Source organism: Triticum urartu, chromosome 2, assembly GCF_003073215.2.
Source record: "Triticum urartu cultivar G1812 chromosome 2, Tu2.1, whole genome shotgun sequence".
NCBI classification, from domain to species: domain Eukaryota; kingdom Viridiplantae; phylum Streptophyta; class Magnoliopsida; order Poales; family Poaceae; genus Triticum; species Triticum urartu.
Window position 1 is genome coordinate 1,704,459 of NC_053023.1, and position 9,066 is coordinate 1,713,524.

The 9,066-nt window shown below is 44.8% G+C and overlaps 1 pseudogene; it reads right to left on the reverse strand.

Moving 5' to 3' along the window:
* Positions 1-1,480: 1,480 nt before the first annotated feature.
* On the reverse strand, positions 1,481-8,677 carry LOC125541493 (annotated as a pseudogene).
* Between the last annotated feature and the right edge of the window lie 389 nt (positions 8,678-9,066).

Consider the following 9,066-nt stretch of genomic DNA (forward strand, 5'->3'; position numbering starts at 1 on the left):
GAACTACCAATCGGAGCAGAGGCACCGGGATTCTCCTCCAAGCCACCGGCTGATGAAGCGGCAGGCTGAGGGATGGCAAATCCACGGGTTCACCGACGAAGTTTGGAGGAAATAGTTTGTCCTAGCCTTCAAGGGACAACGAAGGAAAGGCTACAAACCGTGGACAAGGCTGCTTTCGTGAGCTCACAGTTGCCGTGACGTGTCTTCTTGGCCCAGTGCCTTGCTACTCACACTCGGCAGCAGTTTGCCGAGCGTCACGCACAACAGTGGCATAGGGTGAAACAAATAGTAAGGCGGGCCGGATGGGTTAACCTGATGGAAACTGTTGGTCTGGCTGCATAGTGTCCAGCATTCCTTCTGGGCTAGGCGGGCCAAGGCCTAAGGTAGCTTCGCCATTGCGCACAGGGACAAAATGTTCTGGAATGTACCAGGTGCCACTGCCATATGTCATCTGTGCCAAGTTCCATCCCTTTGACCCTCAGCAAGGTTCCAACGCTTGCCACATGTCTACTTGTTGGACTGCCATCTTAAGAAACACTCCGAAAAACTGTAATATAGATTTATTTCTTTGGTTTGCTCCAGCACACATTTGACTCGCATATAACATTTGACACTCATAAAACAAAATCTGCAGTTCACTAATTTGGTCCTTGCAGTCCCCCCGATGGATATATAAAAAATATTATAGAAAGACCAAAAAAAGTCATGCGATTCACTTTGATTCATGCCATGCTTCACTTCCCAGTTCGGTAACTGCACTCCGTCGTTGGAGTTTACTTGTCTATCCCCTGTAGTCGGTTGTTCTCTGGTGCAGTTCACATGGGTCAGACAAAAAGTGCAACTTGAGATTAAACATATTTCCAAAACTAGTCTTAAACCGTAAAGAATTATACATATGTTTTCGCCTCTTTGGTACTTTGGATATTGTCTGTACCCATACTATTGATGACTTTTGTTGTGTTTATGTTATGTTGGACCATGTTGGTCTCTAGTTGTATTATAATTTGGATCTTGGCACTTGTATGCCCAATTCATATATATGTTGCCTCTTTGGTAGTGAAATTGTTGTGATATTCGGTTTGCAAAGTCCTTGGCATATGACACTGTGTGTGTCCGAGATGAAGTCATAAGCTTACTTGCGGTCTCTTTGTATGTGCTTTTATTCTAGAAATGGACCTCTAAGGTCCATATTTAGAATGGTACCGCATACGGGGACTTGCACCGAGCAATGCCTGCAAAGCTTGATCTATGTTTCCTATGAGTGGTAAGATGAGCCAGGGAAGAAAGAAATATTCAAATGTTTATTAAATCCCCTTATTTAAAACATACATAACTTATTATAAGATAATGATACAAGTAAGAAAATTTGAAGTGTTTTTTTATTTGCCATACGGGATTTGTACTGACTATGTGTGAAAATTCTTGTTCACGGCATTTATTCTTCATCGCATGTGTGGATGTGCATGCTTGCGTGCATGCACTATACACGTGCGAGCATGTGCATGTGCATGTGTAAGGCGGCCAACTCCCGTAGGAAGGCATCGGCGTGCTCCGGCTTGACGCAGAGGGACACGACGTCGACGCCGTCCGTTCCCTTGCATGGCGGGCACATGACGCAGACGTTCATGGGCACCCGCTCTGCCGGTGACAGTGGTGGCATCACCCGCGCCGGTCCCCCACGCCCAAAGTCTACCGCGTCGAACCCAAGGTTCCGCAAGCTCGTCACAACCATCGTGTTGTGCCTCGGAGGGGGGTTCTCCTGCTGCTGATCCACCCCGGCACAGGCGCTGGTGGTCTCGTCGCCGCCGTCCGTGATCATACCCTGTATTATCTCCTTGGCAAGCCTTATGAGCTTCACCAGGTCCTTGATGTCGCCGCTCGCCACCGTGCTGCTCTTCGCCTCCACCGGCTGACTCCCGACGCAGTTGCCGTAGTAGCCGCGCTTGGCACGCACTAGCCCGCGCATGTCGCTCGAGATGACGAGGGCCGCTGGCGTGTCGGGGTTGGAGATCACCACGCGGGTGCGGCACTGCCACAGCACCGCTGCGACGGCGTCGAACACCGTGCAGTCGCCGCCACACTCGGCTTTGATGCAGCTGATCAAGCTCCATGAGATGGTGACGTGGAGGCATGCCATTTCCTCCATTCCAACCCTCATCCTAGACCTCATTGCGGTGACGACAGGCGACGGGAGGCGCGGGATTGTGCCATCGGCTTCGGACCGGACCGGAACGACGGACGGCGTTGGCATCCCACGGGCGAGCTCGGCGACGGCCTGGAGGAACTGCGCCATCCCAGCCGCGTCGGCCAGGACGTGGTTCCACTAGCGTGGTGTCGCTGGGGCGGCAATAATCGGCAGGGTAGCGCACGGCAAGGTCCCCGAGGAGCAGCGGCGACATCATGAGTTGGTCCAGCGCACAGCTAGCCGACGCGCTCACGAACGAGACGCCCTCTCCCGTGTACAAGATGTGGATCGGCTCCCCATCGGGTCCGACGACGAGGCGGCCAGCCATAGGATAGGGTGCCTCCGACAGGGCCTTCTTGACTGTCTCAGCAGGTTCATCGATTGGGTGGTCGAAGACGAGGAGCAGCGTGACAGGAACAGGAGCGAAACACTTGTCGAAAGAGGAGAGGTTGATAATGCCAGTGTGGTATCTCCAGCCCACCAGGGTTCAAGTCCTGATGCTCGCATTATTCCTGGATTTATTTTAGGATTTCTGTCAATGCGCATTCAGTGGGAGGAGACGTTCCCCTCGACGACGAGACGCCTACGGTGACTTCGTAAATCTCAAGATGATATGACAACTCGGTCTTTCGAAAGTGCTCATAGGGATAGGGTGTGTGTGTGCGCACGTGTTCATAGGGGTGAGCGTATGAGTGTATGTATGAGCGCTTGCGTCTGTGCTGTGTCAAAAAAAACATGTAAGTCCCACATACAATGCTGACGGCATCGACCACGTGTCGCCTCTCTCAGCGACTATATTTGCTACTTCTAATATAGTCTATTTGTTATTTGTAAAACGGCTAAATATTATAATTTCTAGGCCAACCAAGAATTGTATAGGAATTTTTATTAATGACATATATTATATACTAAAAGACGAGGCGGATGGCAAAGCGAAGTCTATAAAAAAATAAAAACTACTTACCGCACCCTTGTATATTTCAATGTACACATATAATACATTTATAGAGTACTTATTTTCTATAATCTGAGCTAAAAAAATTATTTTCTTTTGTGTTCCTTCGTGCTGTATCCAAAATTCGATTGCTTGATGATCTGATCTTTATTCATTTGTGTCAAAACTTAAATGTACGTCCATAATATTGAAATAATTTCTCTCATAGGTTATTTTTATGACTATAGTTTATCATGTGACCCAAACTCCTATAAGCTAGTAATTACTCCCTCCGTTTCTTTTTAATCCGCATATAAGGTTTGGTCAAAGTCAAGCTTTGTAGAGTTTGACTAACTTTATATTAAAAAATATAAACATTCACAATATGGAATGAATATTATCAGATGCACCATGAAACGAATTTTCATACTATATAGTTTTAGTATTGTAGATGTTCATATTTTTTATATAAATTTGGTCAAACTTTGTGTAGTTTGACTTTGACTAAATCTTATATGCGAAGTAAAAATAAACGGAGGGAGTATGATTTTATTTTTTATTTTAGACACATGTATCAACAATTACCTTATGGTAATCACCCTAGGAAATCAAATGAAAAACACGTGGTACGTTATAATATATAATCAGCTTTATATGTGTACAATAATAGGTGTAAAAAGACAACGATATATTATAACTAGATTACAAATTAATATTTTGCAACTTATTACTTACAAGACTACCACTCGCACCAAACCCGAGTCTGCACATCTTATTTTTATGAGATACTCCTACAATGCTTAAATTTGTTATACTACTACAATAAATAGAATATTTTGAAATTATAATGATAATCAAGAAGAAACACGAGCACCAATTTTGTATTTTCTTTAGATAAATCATCGTACATCGAACCTAAACACGTCACAGTTAATAGATGTTTATCATTGTACCCAATTGTACCAACTAGCTGCTTCACTCAAACCTTAAATGTTAGCAACCAACGCTCCTCACGTACTCTTCCAATTCATGTACCCCTCGAGTGGACAATGATACAGTTAATTATTCTTATGTTGTATATGACTAATATAGTTAAAACATTTTTCTAGCATGCAAAAGACACATATCATAACCTCTCTCTCTCTCTCTCTCTCTCTCTCTGTGTGTGTGTGTGTGTGTGTGTGTGTGTGTGTTTCTTTTTCGACATGTCATAATAGTCATTTGACCCTACATGAAATTGAATTGAAGATTTTTATGCCACAAGTGATATTTATTTAATGGAATATATGAAGCCACAATCAGCATTCCTCGAATGATCTACCCACACTAAAGACGAAGTCCTTGCATTTGTGATGGACAGTGCCTAACTCTTTTGTGCTTACACTGAATTTTTTGGGAAAAACAAAGACACCTTATATGAAGGAACGACGGGAATACGAATTCCTCATACTACTACAGTAAACAGAATATTCAGAGCCATAATCAAGAAAAAACATTAGCACAAATTGTTTATTTTCTTTAGATAAATCATCGTATATCGTACCAGAACATGTCGCAGTCAATAGATGTTTATCATTGTACCTAATTGTACCAACTAGCTATTTTAATCAAACCTTGAAATTTAGCAACCAACGCTCCTCACGTACCTTCTTTCGAGCCGTACGTTTGGTGGGATCATGTGATCGTTGTCTTCCAGTCTTCACCATTAATACCTAGTACACGTACGAGCAGTGCTGCCTATCGTGCCAGAGACTAGCAACAGTACTTCTCGTACATTGAGCTACTGATAGCATGCGATATAATAACTATTAAATTAGAGAAGTCTAGCTTTCCACGTTTATCATCATTAAATAATGGGCGACCCTAGGCGCCGGCCGAACGGCGCAAGTTTGGCCCAGAAGCGCCGCGGCGGCCTCCCAATCCGTACTACACGGCGCCGTCTGATCTTACGCGGCTTCGCTCTCATCCCTACATAACTTCATGGACGAGTCTACGTAGCGGCCGGCTGCTCGCTGGCATGCGCGAGCGGCCGGCCTAAAATAGAAATTTTTTTATCCGCTAGCATGTGTGTAATTTTTGTCCGCTAGCGCATGTATCTTTTAGCATTTAATACATTCACACCGGTCACAATCAGTTGGAAAAAACAGATCACATATGCATTTGTTTCGGTTTTCAAATTTTCAAAAGCTATATCTTCCAAACCGCGCGTCGGAATTAAGATCCGTTTTCACCGCTGGAATCCTCGCAACGTGCTCTTCAAAACTATATCCCGCATGGGGATGTTTCGACGAACTAGTCTTCCTGTCAACTAAACATCAATGTGTGCAATTAGACTAGATTGCCGCGCCAACTGAGCATATGTGTGTGCCAAAAAAGTCCTGCCAACTAAACATCAATGTGTGTGCAACTGGACTAGATTGCCACGCCAACTGAGCATATGTGTGTGCAACTAGTGTCCTGCCAACTAAACATCAGTGTGTGTGCAACTAGACTAAATTACAAGCCAACTAAGCATATGCGTGTGCAATTAGTCTTTCTGCCAACTAAACATCAATGTGTGTGTAACTAGACTACATTACAAGCCAACTAAATATCAATGTATGTGCAACTAGACTACATTACAAGCCAACTAAATATCAATGTGTGTGCGACTAGACTATATTACAAGAGGAGGTTGCACATCAACTTTCGTCGAGGCAATAGACTAGTCGCACATCAAAGTTGTCGTGGTTGCTAGGTTGTAACCTCATACGTAGGCGCAGCTCCAAACATTAGTTTTGGAAAAAAGTTGCACGATGTAGTAATAAAGTTGCACAATGCAGTAATAGAGTTGCACTATATAGCTCCAAAGTTGGCATCGAAAAAAATTCGTCAAAATATACCCATGCGGGATCTAGTTTCAAAGATCTCGTCGCGAGGATTTCAATGGTGAAAACGGATTTGAATTCCGACGCGCGGTTTGAAAGATATAGCTTTTTGAATTTTTAAAAACCCGAAATAAATGCAGATGGATCTGTCTTTCTTAAACTAAAGGAGCAGTGTGAACGTATTTAATGCCACGCCTACATGCACTAGCAGACAAATAAATTACCACATGCATGCGCTGTGAGAGCCGGCCGCTCGGTTCGACCAAAAAGTGCGCGGCCACTTTTTAGATTTCAGTTAACTTCATATGCGAAAAAAAAAACAATCCCCTCGCCTCTCCACCACGTGACTCCGTTCATATGCGCAGCTCTGGCGAGGGCAACGACAACTGGCCGCTTGCTGACTCGCAGAGCTACCCTCCCGGTGCTCGCCGATGATCCTCTCCAGCCATCAATTTTGGTTCAAGCTCCGCCATCAACCGGTTGCAATTCCCGCCGCCTCGATGCTCCATGGTTGTAGCATCCCATTGCGCTGCTCGCGTGACGCTTGCCTCACAGGTTTCCCCTGAAGGACAGCCACCGCTCTCCGCCATTAAATGGATGTAATAAATTTCTCGCCCAGTAGTAGCAAAAACTGACGAAGGTTGAAGCAAAATGTTGTCACCACCGTCGCGGGTCGCGGGTCGCAGCTCTGCCATGAATGGATGCGGGTCGCGGGTCATCACCGTCGCGGGTCGTCGGTTGTAGCAAAATCTGATGGCGGTTGCAGGAAAATGTCATCGCCACCGTCCCAGGTCGCAGCTCCGCCGTGAATTACGGAGAGATTCTTTTCTTACTACCTTTCTATTGGGGACTACATACTAGTTTTTATGAACGGAATGTATTGGATGGTGGAAGGGCACACACGGAAAACTGGGATGAAAAGAGAAATACACCTACATTGTGGAATTTTTGGGAAAAACAAAGACACCTTATATAAAGGAACGATGGGAGTACAATGCTTGAATTTCTCATACTACTAAAATAAAAAGAATATTTTCAAATTACAACGACAATCAAGAAAAACATTAGCACAAATTGTTTATTTTCTTTAGATAAATCAGCTATCTCGTACCAAAACATGTCACAGTTAATAGATGTTTATCATTGTACCCAATTGTACCAACTAGCTGTTTTACTGAAACCTTAAATTTTAGCAACCAACGCTCCTCATGTACTCTTCCAATTCGTGTACCCATCGAATGGACAATGATACAGTTAATTATTCTTATGTTGTATATGACTAATATAAGTGTGTGTGTGTGTGTGTGTGTGTGTGTGTGTGTGTGTGTTGTTTTTGTTTTTCAACATGTCATAATAATCATTTGACCCCATGTGAAATTGAATTGAATATTTTTACGCCACAAGTGATATTTATCTAATGGAATATATGAAGCCACAATCATCATTCCTCGTAAGATCTACCCACACTAAAGATGACGTCCTTGCATTTGTGATGGACATTGTATAGTGCCTTTGCAAGACGTTTTATTTGTAGGATTGAAATCTACAAGAATACGTCACATGTTCTATTCTAACATGTAATTAAACCAAAAAAAATCCATCGAATGCAACCACATGTTGTTTTCTATGTTTGAATGAAATCAATGTCATGATCCTAACTTGTTTTTTAGAAAAAAGATCTCATTTTTTCAACCAAACAACATATTTTACAAAATAACTGTGTGTTTCAATTTCCCACGGTTGAAGATATATATGTAGGTGTATCTATCTTAGTTTGATGGTCTACCTAATTCCACATATTTTCATATGAATTTTGGAAGATTGGAATTTTGAGGGCTTATTTGATTTGTAAGATTCAGGAATGTTTCCTACAAATTGGCTTTGAACTACATTCCATAGTAAATTCCTGAACCGGGCTTTTGCCCCTCTTGATATATAAAGCAACATTCGGAATACATGGCCGAATGACACAAGGTAGTCAGGAAAGCCCTCGTGAATAGTAGATACAAGAATAGCCTGCCAATAGAATTCACACCAAAGAAAGATGCGCATGGCAAAAGAACGACATGAAGACACTGCCGAGCAAGAGCAAAGGACGACACAACACACCATTGCGGTCCGAGTGACAATGCCCCATGAGGGTAATGGCAGAAAAAGATGCTGCTATCGAGACCAAAGAAACATTGATTTTCACCTGGAGCCCTGGCATTGGGCAGAAAAAGAAGTGAGGGCCACCTGCCGGCCACATGACCAAAAGGGCTAACACCACCACCACTACGAAGCCCAAAGAGAGCCAAATTGGTAGCCTGCCATGCAATGACGTCGCCCCAGCATCCCAGTTGAACTTATCGACGCCATAGGGTGTCTCGCACCCAACCCACGAGATCCTACCACAATTGAAGGATGAAGGGAAGCCAAAATTGCCATCACGGCTGCACCGCAACAAATCACCGTGCCGTGCAAAACGAGAACTAACTTGAGCCACTGACTGACAGCTAACAAGCAGCACCAAGAGGGAGTAGCGACTAGCGCTTTGTCAGATCTGGCCAATCTCCATCGTGACGGGGGCCACCCAAGTAGCCGGCACCTCAAGCCACTCTGGTCGCCTTTGTCGCACCGGTCACCATCATCTCCATCACCACCCATGGCGTCCCTGCGCCCACCATCCTCAGGCCGCAGCCTTGCCGCCATCACCAAGTCATCATGCCCCTGAAGAAGCTCGGCGCCGTGCCAATGGCCGTCTGAACCACCGCCACCATGGAGGAAGACTACCCATTCCCTCGAAGCCACTAGTACAACCCGTGGGTTCCTAGGAAGCCCAAGAGCTCCCTACCGCCGTGGGCAGATCCGATCGGGGTCGCTGCTACTACAGACCCAGACAACCGTGAAATCTCTACAACTCCACCGCCCACGCGTGCCACCGGCCAAGCCATGTGCCTAGCCACCGCCACACCCAAGTGAGAACCCGTGTCCCCACAAGCTCCGCATACCGTGCTACGAGTCACCAACCGGGGAGAAAGAAGGGCCCCGCTGCCGAGCACTGACTAACAACCGTACACATAGGGATGTAATTCGCGTTC